At 41.7% G+C, this 18,326-nt stretch overlaps 1 protein-coding gene across 2 annotated transcripts in view; it reads right to left on the reverse strand.

Moving 5' to 3' along the window:
• Nucleotides 1–18,326, reverse strand: part of LOC110524329 (TLE family member 5) — a 37,069-nt gene that overhangs the window by 17,406 nt on the left and 1,337 nt on the right. The window lies entirely within an intron of this gene.

The following is an 18,326-nucleotide window of genomic DNA, read 5'->3' on the forward strand; positions in this document are numbered from 1 at the left end:
AAATGCGTGCACCCGCGTGTGTATGTATTGGCCCAAGTGTGTGAGGTAAGCACGTCTCGATTCAGAGAAAGGACATAAGCCTCCATAAAGATGCTCTGTGCCTGTGAAGATAACACCTAGTATTGGAATGAAACATGCACACACACATACAGTACCAGTCAAAAGTTTGAACAAACCTACTCATTCAAGGGTTTATCTTTATTTTTACTATTTTCGAAACTAGAATAGTGAAGACATCAAAACCACAAAATAACACATATGGAATTATGTAGTAACCAAAAAAAATTGTAAAAAGATATATATACAGTGGGGCAAAAAAGTATTTAGTCAGCCACCAATTGTGCAAGTTCTAACACTTAAAAAGATGAGAGAGGCCTGTAATTTTCATCATAGGTACACTTCAACTATGACAGACAAAATTAGAAAAAAAATCCAGAAAATCACATTATAGGATTTTTTGTAGGATTTTTAATGAATTTATTTGCAAATTATGGTGGAAAATAAGTATTTGGTCAATAACAAAAGTTTATCTCAATACTGTTATATACCCTTTGTTGGCAATGACAGAGGTCAAACGTTTTCTGTAAGTCTTCACAAGGTTTTCACACACTGTTGCTGCTATTTTGGCCCATTCCTCCATGCAGATCTCCTCTAGAGCAATGATGTTTTGGGGCTGTTGCTGGGCAACACGGACTTTCAACTCCCTCCAAAGATTTTCTATGGGGTTGAGATCAGGAGACTGGCTAGACCACTCCAGGACCTTGAAATGCTTCTTACGAAGCCACTCCTTCGTTGCCTGGGCGGTGTGTTTGGGATCATTGTCATACTGAAAGACCCAGCTGATGGAAGAAGGTTTTCACTCAAAATCTCACGATACATGGCCCCATTCATTCTTTCCTTTACACGGATCAGTCGTCCTGGTACCTTTGCAGAAAAACAGTTCCAAAGCATGATGTTTCCACCCCCATGCTTCACAGTAGGTATGGTGTTCTTTGGATGCAACTTAGCATTCTTTGTCCTCCAAACACGACGAGTTGAGTTTTTACCAAAAAGTTATATTTTGGTTTCATCTGACCATATGACATTCTCCCAATCTTCTTCTGGATCATCCAAATGCTCTCTAGCAAACTTCAGACGGGCCTGGACATGTACTGGCTTAAGCAGGGGGACACGTCTGGCACTGCAGGATTTGAGTCCCTGGCGGCGTAGTGTGTTACTGATGGTAGGCTTTGTTACTTTGGTCTTGGCCATAGTGGAGTTTGGAGTGTGACTGTTTGAGGTTGTGGACAGGTGTCTTTTATACTGATAACAAGTTTAAACAGGTTCCATTAATACATGTAACGAGTAGAGGAAAGAGGAGCCTCTTAAAGAAGAAGTTACAGGTCTGTGAGAGCCAGAAATCTTGTTTGTTTGTAGGTGACCAAATACTTATTTTCCACCATAATTTGAAAATAAATTCATTAAAAATCCTACAATGTGATTTTCTGGATTTTTCCCCCTCATTTTGTCTGTCATAGTTGAAGTGTACCTATGATGAAAATTACAGGCCTCATCTTTTTAAGTGGGAGAACTTGCACAATTGGTGGCTGACTAAATACTTTTTTGCCCCACTGTATATGTATTTGAGAATCTTCAAAGTAGCCACCATTTGCCTTGATGACAGCGTTGTACGTTCTCGGCATTCTCTCAACCAGCTTCATGTGGTAGTAACCTGGAATGCATTTCAATTAACAGGTGTGCCTTGTTAAAAGTTAATTTGGGGAATTTCTTTCCTTCTTATTGCGTTTGAGCCAATCAGTTCTGTTGTGACAAGGTAGGGGTGGTATACAGAAGATGGTCCTTTACCAAAAAGCCCATATTATGGCAAGAACAGCTCAAATAAGCAAAGAGACAACAGTCCATGATCACTTTAAGACATGAAGGTCAGTCAATACAGAAAATGTAGAAGTTTTAAAGTTTCTTCAAAACTGGCTCTCATGAGGACCGCCACAGGAAAGGAAGAGTTACCTCTGCAGAGGATATGTTCATTAGTTCCCAGCCTCAGAAATTGCATCCAAAATAAATGCTTCACAGAGTTCAAGTAACAGACATCAACTGTTCAGAGAAGACTGTGTGAATCGGGCTACTAAAGGACACCAATAATAAGAAGAGACTTGCTTGAGCCAAGGAACACGAGCAATGGACATTAGACCAGTGGAAATTTGCTCTGATGAGTCCAAATGTGAGATTTTTGGTTCCAACTGCCGTGTCTTTGTGAGACGCAGAGTAGGAGAATGGATGATATCTGCATGTGTGGTTTTGCTGGTGACACTGTCAATGATTTATTTAGAATTCAAAGACACACTTAACCAGCATGGCTACCACAGCATTCTGCAGCGATAGGCCATCCCATCTGGTTTGTGCTTAGTGGGACTATCATTTGCTTTAAACAGGACAATGAGCCAATACACCTCCAGGCTGTGTAAGGGCCTGAGGAAGGAGAGTGATGTGGTGCTGCATCAGATGACCTGGTGTCCACAATCACCCAACCTCAACCCAATTGAGATGGTTTGGGATGAGTTGGACCGCAGAGTGAAGGAAAAGCAGCCAACAAGTGCTCAGCATATGTGGGAACTCCTTCAAGACGGTTGGAAAAGCATTCCAGGTGAAGCTGGTTGAGAGAATGCCAAGCGTGTGCAAAGCTGTCATAAGGGCAAAAGGTGGCTACGTTGAAGAATCTCAAATATAAACAAATCCTTTTAACACTTTTTTGGTTACTACATGATTCCATATGTGTCATTTCATAGCTGTGATGTCTTCACCATTATTCTACAATGTAGAAAACAGTAAAAATAACGACAAACCCTTGAATGAGTAGGTGTCCAAACTTTTGACTGGTACTGTACATTCAGTTGAAGTCGGAAGTTTACATACACTTAGGTTGGAGTCATTAAAACTTGTTTTTTAACCACACCACATGTGTATGTATTATAATTCACCCGTTTCTCAGTTTTTTATCCCAGGAAAAGGGAGTGGTTTTGGGCGGTGACTCTTGGTAACCGGGTTCCCGTTATTCAACCCTAATGTGTGTGTGCCCTCCCATGTGTTTTGTGTGTGTGTGTGTGCTGGTATGCCCTCCATGTCCATGCGTTGTGTGTGTGTGTTTTGACTGCCATGCTTGGCCTGCCTTGCAGTCTATGTTTGCGAGGGCACTTCACTAGAAGTGATAAAAGTAGAATAATCTCCTTTAAAGCATCTTAACAAGGTCAAATCAGCTGGGCTCAGGGTGGGGGATAACCGCATCTCAGGAATGGGGGTAAGCCCGGCCTGGTCCATGGAGATAATAATCAAAATCAAATTCCTGGCCCAAACAGGATTAGGCTCCCTGTTGCTGTATCTAAAGCCCAGTCCAATGCTGAAGAGACAATCCAATTCCTCAGCCCCTAACATGCATGGGTTGGCCTGGCCCTGAGCCAGTCAGACCTCTGTCTCTCTGCTCACTGGGTACAGTGGCTCTACAAGCATATCAGGGTGATTCCTCATGAAACCAAATTTAAGTCATAGAATGGTCTTTTGGAGGAAGGATTGTTGACATATATTTGTATCTAAAATCATAATTGGGAATATTTAATCAAAGTTTGCATATTTATCACATTCTAGCACTTATATTTTAGAAATTTAGCAGGCTCTCTTATCCAGAATGACCGGTACAGAGTGCATACATTTTCATACTTTTTTCTTCATTCTGGTCCCATGTGAATCAAACCTCCAACCCTGGCATTGGAAGCACCATGCTCTACCAGCTGAGCTACATGGGGCAGACTTACCCTTTAAGACATAATGTTATAGAGGTGCTACAAAGCAAAACCTGGTGTCATATGAAGCTTGCTCTGAAATTAATTTTTTTAATATAAATTATGATTTGGCAATTGTTATATATACTCACTCTACGGGCATATTTTTAAAAAAAATATTGTATTATTTTTTAACTAGGCAAGTCAGTTAAGGACAAATTCTTATTTACAATGACGGCCTAGGAACAGTGGGTTAACTGCCTTGTTCAGGGGCAGAACGACAGACTTTTACCTTGTCAGCTCAGGGATTTGATCTAGCAACCTTTCGGTTACTGGCCCAATGCTCTAACCACTAGGCTACCAACCGCGCCATATCGAAGTTCCAGAGTGGGATCTTGCTAGTTAAATTAATGGCCATTTTATACTGAGAAATTGGTGTAGTAGGCAATGTAACCAATCACAGCCCTGCACCACAGAGTTTCTAAACCCAGAGGCGCAACATTAAGACATCCGGGAAAACAGGCTAGAATGGGGTTTGAGAAGTCAATGAGAAGGGAAATTCTTCCTTTAATTTTTCTCAATCTAAACATGCAATTTGCATGTTGACTGCAGGAATGTCCACCAGAGCTGTTGCCAGAGAATTTAATGTTAAGTTCTCTACCATAGGCCGCCTCCAACATCATTTTTACGTCCAACCGGCATCAGAACCGCAGGCGACGTGTAACTACGCCTGCCCATGACCTCCACATCCATCTTCTTCACCTGCGGATCGTCTGAGACCAGCCACCCGGACAGCTGATGAAACTAAGGAGTATTTATGTCCCTAATAAGGCCTGTTTGTAGGGGAAAAACTCATTCTAATTGGCTGGGCCTGACATATCTGTATTCAGTCATGTGAAATCCCTAGATCAATGCATTTTATTTCAATTTACTGATTTCCTTATGAACTGTCACTCAGTAAAATCGTTGCAATTACAGCATGTTGTGTTTTATATATATTTTTTAACAATATAAAACATTTGCCAAATCATAAGTTGTATATTTTTCTATATTCATAAATGAAAGAAATTGTATTTTAAAGCAAAATACTACTAAATATTAGAACAAGCAATAAAGTTTCATATGACACCAATGTTTGCTTTGTAGCACCTACAGATATATTCTTTGTTATGTAGGTCTGTGTGCGATGTGTTCCTATATGGGTTCATCCTAGGTAGTAAACTGGTACTGTTTCATTGTAGTTTGTTTTGTGTTTTAGGTAGGTTTGTGTGCAGGTTTAATGTTCATGAATCCATATGAAGTTCTAATACAGATTTGCATTGTGTATCATTTCCTTTTCCCTCTAATTACCCATTTGAGAGATTCCCTGCTGGTTTGGTTCGACCCTGAATGTGGGGATTCAGAACAAACCCCTCTCTCGCTCGCCCTCTCACGCTCTCTCTCCAGTGGCGATGTAAACAGGGAGCCGGAGATGCAGGAAATGCAATCCCCACACTGCTGTTCCCCTCAGGCAGGATTTACACTGAGGAGGATGTTTTCTGATGATACCCGGTGTTATTGTCGGTGTGTGTGCGCCTGTGTGTGCATGCGTGAAGCATAGCCGCTCCCACAGTAATCGCACTCTCCTGCCTTTGTGGTCTGATCTGCTGAGCAGAAACATAGGATTGGGTTTGTAATCCTTGTTAAAGATAGACATTATGGTGGACAGCAGATTTATTGATTTTGCCATCCCCCCCAATTTTGTGGTATCCAATTGGTAGTTAGTCTTGTCTCATGGCTGCAACTCCCGTACGGACTTGGGAGAGGCGAAGGTCGAGAGCCATGCATCCTCTGAAACACAACCCTACCAAGCCGCATTGCTTCCTGACACAAAGCGGGGAAGCCCGCCGCACCAATGTGTTGGAGGAAACACCATACACCTGGCAACTGTGTCAGCATGCACTGCGCCCGGCCCGCCACAGGAGTCGCTAGTGCGCGATGGGAAGAGGACATCACTGCCAGCCAAACGCCCCCTAACCTAGACGACGATGGGCCAATTGTGAACCGCCCCATGGGTCTCCGGGTCGCGGCCGGCTGCGACAGAGCCTGGACTCGTACCCAGAATTTCTAGTGGCACAGCTAGCACTGTGATGCAGTGCCTGTGATGCAGTGCCACTCAGGAGACCATGGAGAGTAGATTTAACTCAGATTGTATGATTATTATTATTATTTTTTTAAGTCTGTGGGCTGGGCAGGGGGAGGAAAGGATGACAATTTCCTGAAATGATGAATCCCATGAAGACTGTCTCTATTGCCCCACCAGAGCACAACGTTTTTTAATGCATCTCAAAGGACTGTGGCAGAATGAAATGAGGAATTGTCCTACATTTTTGAGCTGTGTGTGACAGAGGAAGTGTGAAAGTGGGATGTATGTATGTACAGTGCCTTGCGAAAGTATTCGGCCCCCTTGAACTTTGCGAACTTTTGCCACATTTCAGGCTTCAAACATAAAGATATAAAACTGTATTTTTTTGTGAAGAATCAACAAGTGGGACACAATCATGAAGTGGAACGACAATTATTGGATATTTCAAACTTTTCTAACAAATCAAAAACTGAAAAATTGGGCGTGCAAAATTATTCAGCCCCCTTAAGTTAATAATTTGTAGCGCCACCTTTTGCTGCGATTACAGCTGTAAGTTGCTTGGGGTATGTCTCTATCAGTTTTGCACATCGAGAGACTGACATTTTTTCCCATTCCTCCTTGCAAAACTGCTCGAGCTCAGTGAGGTTGGATGGAGAGCATTTGTGAACACCAGTTTTCAGTTCTTTCCACAGATTCTCGATTGGATTCAGGTCTGGACTTTGACTTGGCCATTCTAACACCTGGATCTGTTTATTTTTGAACCATTCCATTGTAGATTTTGCTTTATGTTTTGGATCATTGTCTTGTTGGAAGACAAATCTCCGTCCCAGTCTCAGGTCTTTTGCAGACTCCATCAGGTTTTCTTCCAGAATGGTCCTGTATTTGGCTCCATCCATCTTCCCATCAATTTTAACCATCTTCCCTGTCCCTGCTGAAGAAAAGCAGGCCCAAACCATGATGCTACCACCACCATGTTTGACAGTGGGGATGGTGTGTGCAGGTGCATTTATACGGAGACTTGATTACACACAGGTGGATTATATTTATCCTCATTAGTCATTTAGGTCAACATTGGATCATTCAGAGATCCTCACTGAACTTCTGGAGAGAGTTTGCTGCACTGAAAGTAAAGGGGCTGAATAATTTTGCACGCCCAATTTTTCAGTTTTTGAATTTGTTAAAAGAGTTTGAAATATCCAATAAATGTCGTTCCACTTCATGATTGTGTCCCACTTGTTGTTGATTCTTCACAAAAAAATAGTTTTATATCTTTATTTTTAAAGCCTGAAATGTGGCAAAAGGTCGCAAAGTTCAAGGGGGCCGAATACTTTCGCAAGGCACTGTATGTATGTACGTACAGTTGAAGTCGGAAGTTTACATACACTTAGGTTGGAGTCATTAAAACTTGTTTTTTAACCACTCCACAAATGTTTTGTTAACAAACTATAGTTTTGGCAAGTCTGTTAGTGCCTCTGCTTGACATCATGGGAAAATCAAAAGAAATCAGCTAAGGCAATGAAACAAAAATAAAATTGTTTGGCCATAATGAACATCGTTATGTTTGGAGGAAAAAGGGGGAGGCTTGCAAGCTGAAGAACACCATTCCTAACTGTGAAGCATGGGGGTGGCAGCATCATGTTGTGGGGGTGCTTTGCTGCAGGAGGGACTGGTGCACTTCACAAAATAGATGGCATCATGAGGCAGGAAAATTATGTGGATATATTGAAGAAACGTCTTAAGACATCAGTCAGGAAGTTAAAGCTTGGTCGCAAATGGACAATGACCCCAAGCATACTTCCAAAGTTGTGGCAAAATGGCTTAAGGACAACAAAGTCAAGGTATTGGAGTGGCCATCACAAAGCCCTGACCTAAATATAATTGAAAATGTGTGGGCAGAACTGAAAAAGTGTGTGCGAGCAAGGAGGCCTACAAACCTGACTCCGTTACAGCAGCTCTGTCAGGAGAAAAGGGCCAAAATTCCCCCAACTTATTGTGGGAAGCTTGTGGAAGGCTAACCGAAACGTTTAACCCAAGTTAAACAATTGAAATGCAATGCTACCAAATACTAATTGAGTGTATGTAAACTTCTGACCCACTGGGCCAATGTGATGAAATAAATAAAAGCGGAAATAAATCACTGTACTATTATTCTGACGGTTCACATTTTTTAAATCAAGTGGTGATCCTAACTGACCTAAAACAGGGAATTTTTACCAGGATTAAATGTCAGGAATTGTGGAGTTTAAATGTATTTGGCTAAGGTGTATGTAAACTTCCGACTTCAACTGTAGCTCTCTGTAGCAACTGTAGCTTGCTCTCTCTCTCATACACACACACACACACACACCCTCTTTCAGGTAATACATTCAATGCAGTATCAGCCTTGTATTTAGATAATGAATGATGGGTTATGCATAATAAGCTTTTAACTTACAGCCTCTGTCTCTTACGCAATACGCAACCACCTGTATTCTGCTGGTCTCTCCTTTAAAAAACATCCTCCTTAGCTCTTCGAGTCCCATGCAGGAAATGCTACACTACAATAGCTTGCTGGACATATATTTTAAGCATTTCTTATACCAATAGACTATTCAAAGAGGAATGCAATCTCTTTTTTGCAGAACGTTAAATACAGCAGCCAATAGAACTCATGGGTAGTTTGAAAGAAGAGCGAACACACAATGGCGGTAGGCTATACCAGTTATTTATTCAGACCCATATCCATTCAATCTTTGTGAAGAAAAGTGAAAGCCTTTGCATCTAATTCTAGTCCTATATTATTCAAGGATGTCATTAGCAACAATAGAGAGAAAGAGGTAGGCTACTAACATGAGGGGAAATATTATGAAAGGTATACAGTACCAGTCAATACTGACCGGTATTTTCTTTTTACAATTTTCTAGATTGTAGAATAATAGTGAAGACAAACTATGAAATAACAGATATGGAATCATGTAGTAAAAATAAGAAACCCTGGAATGAGTAGGTTTGTCTAAACTTGACTGGTACTGTATATGCGTCAGACCCTATTATACTGCATTTCAAAATGAAAAACAAATTCACTAGCCTATACTTGTAACTGTAGGCCGCATGTGTTGCACCAGGATCGCATGTACTCTTCTGCTTCATCATGGTTTTAATAATGTACATAATCCCAGTCCATATAATACAAGAGTATAGTAACAGCTCAGACAAAAAGATTAGCCTACTGGAGCTAGTTTCATTCATCTACCCAAGAGAGCATATAGCTAGCCATATTTATGGGCTTTTATGTTTTTCTGTTGTGCGTAATGTGCAGTAGCCTATATCATATATGTATTGGATAACAGCACGATCATTTGGGCTTTTTTGAGCTTTGGCTCAGTAAATGTTGTTAATATAGTGCTCATAAAATGTATTTATTATATGGTTCATCAGGTTGGAATGTTCATGCTGATCAAAGCTCTAATCAAATCCAGACATATTTATATGCTTTATAATGCCTTTGAATGACACTTCCTGTTGTTGCGAGATATACCGGGATATCCGGACAAAAAGTGATTTATTCTCTGGATGGAACATTTGTAAAAAATAAAATAAAATAAAAACTGGAAAATATTAAACCCTAAACACACACCCACAAAAGCCAGGGCAAAAGCACAGGAACGCCAACAAGCCGAGGAAGACTGCAAGGCAAGGGGAAATGAGCAATGTCACGTGTTGGGAAACAGGGTTGCGGGTTTGGGAAACCATAGGAGATTAAAAATGGCCTGGTGAAGGAGACTGAGATTACAGAGAGTGCGGTTATGCCTGCTTGTAAAAACCCTGGTTATTACTTACATGGGTCCAAAAGGGAGGTACTAAGATTACTCCCTGGTTGATAACCAAAATAAGTGGACAGACCTGCATCCTAAAATGCTCCCTCTGCACTCTGACTCCTATTTGTTGAACAATGACCGTAGCTAGCTGGCTAGTTAGCCAACCCACAGCCTACACCTGGGCATGTACAGCTCAGTCTGGGAGGGCTGCCTGCCGTAGATCTCTGGGGTTTTCAAAGAGCTCCAGGATGAGGTGTTTTGTTGCTCCAGTCTTCCTCCTGCCCTGCCTGTGTGAAAGGAGGGAGTACAGCTAATTCTCTTGTCTGGGCTCTGCAGTGCTTGTGTTCTGGCAGGTCTAGGGCCTGTACAGGGGTTGGCCAATCAAAAGCCCCCCCGCCGAGACGCTTTGTTCCAGCCCAGCGCCCTGCTCAGGGGTGCCCCCTCCCACCACACACAGCCACCTCTGAATACTGATGCAGCTGCCGCTCCACTTCTAAAGCTTGGCACAAACTCTACGCAGACGCAAGATTCAGAGTGTTGCAATGTTGTTTTGTCACAAAGGGGGCAGGTCCTTTGTAATAGACTCCGGCATTCAACATACATATTCAACAAACATTTTGCAGCCGCGGGGGCAGTATTGTCGCTTGGTTCCTTGATCTGATCTCTAGGCTAATCGTCAAAGTAGCCCATTTTGGATTGATAACCAAATATAATCTCAGCAACTGTTCAAATAGTAAACCAAACAAGACGAATCCACCCCAAAATGTATTTTGTTTAGAAGTAATAACTAGTTATTACAGGCTATTGTAAATTGGTAAAACCTGCTATAGGCAACTTGCTAGCCATGTGCTTTTTTACTCTATGACCAAAACATGACGTTCTATTTTTAGCTGATATGGGAATGAATCTACAAGCAGCACATCAAACCGGGATAATGTTGTAGGTTACACAGGCTAGTAGAAGAATATTGCCAGGGCATATTTTTGTATTATAAATCAGATCATTTCACATGGAGATCTTAAAAAGGCTAGCTTGCTTGCTCTGTTTTTAGCCAGGCCAACGTCAGCTAGCCAGACTGCCACTAGCTACGACTAGCAAGGGAAGGTGATACTTCCTTGTTTTCACAAAATCAAAAAAAAAAAAATTTCAAAAATGTTTTGCCATCTCCCCCTTGTGAATGGGAGTGGGACCGGCAAGCATATCATTTTATCAAAAAGTGTTTCCCCTACTCCAAAGAAAATTCCACTTTGCCCATGTGCACACACATAGATCAACAGAGTTATGCTTGTAGTAAACTTAATCCCCCGCCATATTCCCTCCTCCCACATACAGACCACATCTACACACACACCATCCTTATGCTCTGCTTCTCCCTCTTGCCAACATCCTACACTTTGTCCTTTTCTCTCACAGTTTCCGCAGCGTCGGGAATAATGTATACAGACAAAAGGCCAACCCACACAAAGCATGCAATAATTTATGAACACAAAACAGAGGCTCATAAAATCCACCCACACACAATCATCACTCATACAGAGTGTGGTCAGAAAGGTGCTGGGCGGAAGGCTATAACAGGTGTCTCTCCATGCAATCTTCAAGTCTTGGAATAATAACCAACAGAACCAATCCTCTCAGCAGCACAATAGCAATGCTTTTCACACATTCAACAAGGCTGTGGTTCTTTCACTTCTCAGAGGATTTAAGAAGTAATGAATTCTAACCAGGACCTAAAATCAGAACACCAAAAATGTTACTTTTCAATTGTTGAAAATTTGTAAAATATTCAACACCCTTTAGCCTTAGTCCTCGCATTTCATCTAGTCAGCAATTACTGAAATGGCTATTTGTGAAATAATTGTTTTTTTGGGGGCAGAACCAATCTTTTGTGTTAGTCTTCCAAAATTGGCAGGTATGAACTCTGACAGAAAGGGGAGGTGTGTATGCCTTCCCTGCTTAGAATGTGTGTATTTATGATGGGGACTTGGAGACTGTCCCAATCCCCCAACCCAACAGTCATTTGAAAATCAGCCAATGTGGCCCTCCAGTAAAATCAATATCACCTGTGACCCATGGCTTGCCCTCAATAGCTGTGCCCCCCTGCGGAGTGGGGGGAGGTGGTGCTCTGGGCCCTCTGTCATGCTAATGAGCGACTCTGCCCTTAACGACCCAGACATCTGCTGGCTGTGTATGTGTCAAGCCCCACATTCAATTTGTTCCCCAGAAACAAAAAGCAGATAAGACCCTTGAGGCCAGTCAGGACATTTGTGTATGCGTGCATAAACGGTGTTATTTGTAGAAGTGCCTGTACTCTTGTTATTGACGTTGTGTATGGGAAAGTGTGAAAGACATAGGCAACCTTGAGTTAATTTAAATATGTGTGCAATCATTACTGCATTGACGAGTGGATGTCAGCTTTGGCTAGAGACAGGTGAAGAGGGTGCCCTTGTGTGTTCACTGTGTGCTTGTGGTGCACTGTGTGAGTAACAGAGCGATTGAGCAGGGGTGGGAGGGAGTTTGTTTAATGGGCGAGACAGGGGACCATGGGGATTAAGTTCCCCCAGCTGGAGGCTTTAGAGGAAAGGCTGGGGGCTGTTCTGTTAATTCAAGTGGGCTTAATAATGCCTGTGCACCCTCTTCCCTTCCATCCCTCCCACCACTACATCAAATCTGGGAGGAAATGCATGATAAAGGGCAACAAGCAGGGAACATGTGTGTGTGTGTGTGTTCATGCAAACTTGTGAGTCACAGCCAATAGGTTTGTGAGATTTTACTCCCATACTACTACATTTAGCAGTGTCGGCTACACGCTGTTCTGTGGGTCTTATTTACAGCAGAAACTGCTTTGTAGATGCATAGGATTAAACAGGCTCCAAACAATATGGTAAATGCAAACATCTGGGTCAGACTGCAGCCACTTCCAAATGAAGATTTCTTCACTTAAACCAACGGATTCTACTGACCCACTATAGTGACTGAGCCCTTTAGGAAAACATTTGCATATTCATTATTTGAATGGTGTTAATCTTTTCCCCGGGTCATCTGTCAACAATCCATCATCTGCCATTTGTTTATCTGTGTTACAACCAAATGTATGCAAATACACCTGGGTCTAACATCTGGCGTTGTCACTGGTAACAGGGGTTTGAAAGATGAGTGATAGTTCTGTAACTGCTACAGTCCTGCAAGAATCCTACGCACATTCAGTTTCTTAAATCCATTACAATTACAACACCTTAATTTCATGGGGGATGAAGGCAAAATAACTTCAATTCAATTCAATTACCATGATAACATGGAATATAATAGGCTAGTTACAAAAATATATAAAGGTGAAACACTCTGCTTTAAGCATTCCGAGCTAAATCACCTTTGAGGCATTTCTGAACCGGGTGAGTTTGAGAGATCCATCTCCGCTGTCAGGCTCCAGTTTAAGTCTTCCATCATGACGGTTCTAATCTCTGACAGTCATATCTATAGCTGTCACATATTTCCAACCACAGGGCCTGTGGCAGCCCAGCCAGCAGCACTGTTCAGTTTGATTTGAGGAGGGCTTCAGCAGCACAGAGTGGAGGTGCAACATTAACTACTTATGCTCCAAGGGTGAACCAACTGCTGTAGCTCTCACAAAGCGTACTAAATCCATAATCCACGTTTTTAAATCCTGTGTGTTGGGTCTTAATACTCCAATCAAGTAGCATAAGGGCACTGAATTGGATTAGGGGGGAAAAACAAGTGACAAATGGCCAGGTTCTCACCTTGGTAAAGGTGACTGAACGCCAGTGCACCACATCAGAGATGACTGGCTAGCTACAGCACCAAGGCATCTTCTCCAACCTAGGGTCATTGGAATTGCAGAAAAGTGGATGGAATCCCTGATTTTTTAAATATATTTTTTTAGCTAAATCAACAAATGCAAATATACAAAGCACAACATGTACAGTGTTGGACCCATGTTTCACGAACTGAAATAAAAGATCACAGAAATGTTCCATACGCAAAAAAAATGGTTTACATCCCTGTTATTGAGCATTTCTACTTTGCCAAGACAATCCATACACCTGACAGGTGTGGCATATCAAGAAGTTGATTAAACAGCATGAACATTACAGGTGCACCTTGTACTGGGGACAACACTAAGGCAACTCTAAAATATGCAGTTTTGTCACAACACAATGCCACAAATGTTTCAAGTTGAGGGAGCATGCACTTGTCATGTTGACTGCAAAATTGTCCAACAGAGCTGTTGCCAGAGCATTTCATGTTGATTTCGCTACCATAAGCCACCTCCAACGTCATTTTAGAGAATTTGGCAGTATATCTAACCAGCATCACAACCGCAGCCCACCAGCTTAGGATCTCTACCTGCAGGATAGTAGGAGGGGGGTGCTGAGGAGTATTTCTGTCTATAATAAGCCTTTTTGTGGGGAAAAACTTGTGTGAAATCCATAGATTGAGGCCTAAATAATTTATTTCAACTGACTGATTTTCTTTTCTGAACTGTAACTCAGTAAAAATAAAAATGGGGGGAAATTGTGCATGTTACATTTATATTTCTGTTTATATATGTGATATTTATTGGAAGCTCTGTTTAACACCAGTTTGTTATGAGGGTAGAAGTCAGTGGTCGTATCCGAATACCCACACTTGCATCCTAAAATAGCAAGCCGTTTGAGTATGCAAAAAAGTTTAATAGTACGCAACATTTTGAAAAGAGTATACTTTAAAATGACAACAGCTGATCAATTAGATATAGGGATGCCCTTCCGAAATTAATGAATTGCAGGAAACAACGTAATAGTGCATGAGGTATTATCAGTATGCGGAAATGTTTAATAGTGTATGATTTTTAAAAATGTTTTAAATCGAGTATGGTTCAAATGTCAGAAAGTTAAAACTAATTTCTGCCATCTGGTAGAATTCAATGCACACTTTCCCACGATGCATTGGAAGAGGTGGGCTGCGCGTGATAGGCCCTAGTTCTCTTCAAGTAGCCCACACTAGGCCACTTATATTTGGAAGATGCTGAATGTGTGGTGTTAAAATATGCGCCAAGTAGTTTTTGTTCTCCTTACAATGATCACAAGTATTGCATCGTAGGCTACATCTTTGAAAATAAGTGTTGTTAAAAAAAAAAAATGGTTTAACCCAAAGTGGATTTCTGTTCAAAGCGTTTGTTCTCTTGGCCTTAGAGCTTTTGAACTAAATACTTAACAATCTTAATTTTTGAATGTGTCGGTAACAGGTACTCAGGATGTGGCTGCGTTATTAATGTCATGTTAAATCAGGCCTTCTGATTTGAACATATGGATTGTTTTAGTTTGCAGGCTAGGCTACCTATTTAATTAATGTATCAAGCCGTAGCCGTCATTCTGATCTTGTTCCCAATGATCAGTGCTTTTGTGTATTGTTGTCCAGCGGTTCTGAATTTGCGATGGACTCGACTGTCCACGTTCCTGTGCAACAGCCTTTGATTTGAACATTTGAAAAGTTAAGGTGTGTGTATTAGGCTATTTGATTTCATTTATGTTACATTGGTTTCACTAATAAATGTTGAAATGGAACCAAATGATCTGTTCTATCTTCAGTCCTTTTTTAAATAGCAGATGGGCTATGGTATAGGTTGAATGTGATAGTCTGCCTATAACCAGCCTGATTAGGCCTAGAATTCTCATTCTATTCAGAGTTTAGAGCAATTAATCGAATTGGAAAATGGGCCATTATCAGGCTGGTTAATGCGATGCATGAAAAAATTCACCCACACCTCGGCCTGCCCCACCTACTCAGCCAGTCGGGAGGAGCTACTGCATGGCTTCTTTTTTATCAAAACGGTACCGTGCTACATAGTATAAAAAGTTGAGTCCATAGTATACCGTTTAAGTACGTAGTATGCTAGCATGGGTATTTATTTTCAGACACAGCCAGTCATTATAGAAGATAGCTTTGGGTTGCAGGTCTATCAAACACAAGCTGTTCCACTCCTGCTGAGGGTGAGAGACATTGGGGAGACAACCCACCAACTGTAATCAGGTTGAACTCTAATGCCGAGTCTAACTCAGTCAGCGGAAGGATTCTGGAGAGTGCGATGGGGAGCCAGTAAGATCTCACACAATTACAAGCTCTTCACTTCTCCTCTGCACACTGATGAGGTGTGAAGCGGCAGGAGCGGTCCTCTCAGACAACGCCAGCCTCAGAACAGAGCTGCATGCCGTGGCTGCACTGACTGATGCAAAAAGGCACACCATTCATGTCATGGGACATACAGGCTCTAGCCTGAGGAAACAACTCTTACCCCTTCTGTGTTAGAACTGGCGACGACAAATCGCTGATATGGAGCAAGTGCACCGTGGCAACATAATAGTCCTGCAAAGAACTTCAACTGGCCCACCTGGTTAAATAAATAAATAAAATTGTGTTTACCTACATTTTATTCCAAAGCTTTCATTTTCAGATATATTTGAGCTCAGTTTAGCACGAGTGATGTGAACATTTCAAAAATGGATGTTTACTGCAGTGTTTATTTTTTACCTAAATGAATAGACAAATGTGTCAGTTGTGTGACCATGGGGAGAGAGCCTGCGTTTTCCATAGACCAAAGTTTGTTACCATGGAAACTTGGGATTTGGGAAATAAACTGGATGATGGCCTATTCCAGTCATCAAAGGCACCCGACCACCAGAGTTACTTGTTTTCATGCTAGCAAATATGTGTTCCATTACCAACGTCAAGGAACAACATGGACCTGAATCACAAGCCAGTACCAGCTCTACCCTTCGTTATTATTCTGGATACTCCGGTAGATGGACACTTCACTTATGTATTTTATTGTCAAGAGCAGGGATGGGTAACTCCAGTCCTCATGGGCCTTAATGGAGGTATACTTTGGCCCCAGCCGACACACCCGACTCCAATAATCAACTATTCATGATCTTCAGTTTAGAATGCAAATAGAGAATAAAAATATAAAACGCAACATGTAAAGTGTTGGTCCCATGTTATGAGATGAAATAAAATATCCCAGAAATGTTCCATACACACAGAAAGCTTATTTCTCGCAAATTGTGCACACATTTCTCCTTTGCCAAGATATATCCACTTGACAGGTGCAGCATATCAAGAAACTGATTAAATAGCATGATCATTACACAGGTGCACCTTGTGCTGGGGACAATAAATTGGCATGCTGACTGCAGGAATGTTCACTTCTCTATCATAAGCTGCCTTCAACATAATTTTAGAGAATTTGGCAGTACAGCCAATTGGCCTCACAACAGCAGACCACATGTATGGCATCGTGTGGGTGAGCGGTTTGCTGATGTCAACATTGTGAACAGAGTGCCCCATGGTGGCGGTGGGGCAAATGCTACAGACAACGAACACAATTGCATTTTATCAATGGCAATTTGAAAGCACAGAGATACCTGGACAAGATCCGACGGCCCATTGTAGTGCTATTCATCCTCCGCGATCACCTCATGTTTCAGCATGATAATGCATGGCCCCACATCGCAAAGATCTCTACACAATTCCTGGAAGCTGAAAATGCCCCAGTTCTTCCATGGCCTGCATACTCAGACATGTCACCCATTGAGCATGTTTGGGATGCTCTGGAGTGACATGTACAACAGCGTGTTCCAGTTCCCAACGACATCCAGCAACTTCGCACAGCCATTAAAAGAGGAATGGGACAACATTCCACAGGCCACAATCAACAGCCTGACCAACTACATGTGAAGAAGATGTCTTGCACTGCATGAGGCAAATGGTCACACCAGATACGGACTTGTTTTCTGATCCATGCACCTATTTTTTATTTTTTTTTAAAGCTATGCGACCAACAACTGTGAATACAGATATTCATCTATCCGAAATCCACAGATTATGGCCTAACGCATTTATTTCAATGACTTATTTCCTTATACGAACTGTAACTCAGTAAAGTGAAATTGTTGTATGTTGCATTTATATTTTTGTTCCGTTTAAGTCAGCTGTGTTTGCTAGGGATGAGGAAAAAGTGTGACACCACTCCGGCCCCCAAGGACTGGAGTTTCCCACCCCTGGTCAAGAGAATCACGTAGACAAAGGAAACTAACATCAAATTATAGGTCACTGGCAGTTCTGATTTCTGAAGTTTAATCAACATTGGACACGAACCAAGTCTCCCTCAGAGGGTAAAATGAAGGGCTTGTTAATCCTTGAATGTTGCTATGGAAGGCACTTGGGAAGTCAATGAGAACTTTTGGGGAAAGTTGATAAGCCCTCACCCAGCATCTCCAAAGCAAATCTGAGGTTGATTTCAAGGTCAAAATAAGACAGTTGGGAAAGTAGTACCTGTACCATCCCTGCAGAGTCCCAACTTCTTCAATGTCATAATTTGGGGCTCCCTGTGCAAGTCACCTCTCCACTGCATACATGACTTTGTTTGGCTATTTTACTTTAGACACAAGCATAGAAGCCCTTCTCTCTAGTTACATTACCCATCTGGCTTGCAATCCAAATTAATTTACAATGCAAATCATGTTGATTCTGTACTGAACAGAACTACTCTTGGAATTGTTTCACTGATGTTTGATGCAAAAACCTGGATATGAGCATGATTATGAATTAGTGTAAAATAACAACCTGTGAAATCCC

Source organism: Oncorhynchus mykiss, chromosome 5 (assembly GCF_013265735.2).
Source record: "Oncorhynchus mykiss isolate Arlee chromosome 5, USDA_OmykA_1.1, whole genome shotgun sequence".
Taxonomy (NCBI): domain Eukaryota; kingdom Metazoa; phylum Chordata; class Actinopteri; order Salmoniformes; family Salmonidae; genus Oncorhynchus; species Oncorhynchus mykiss.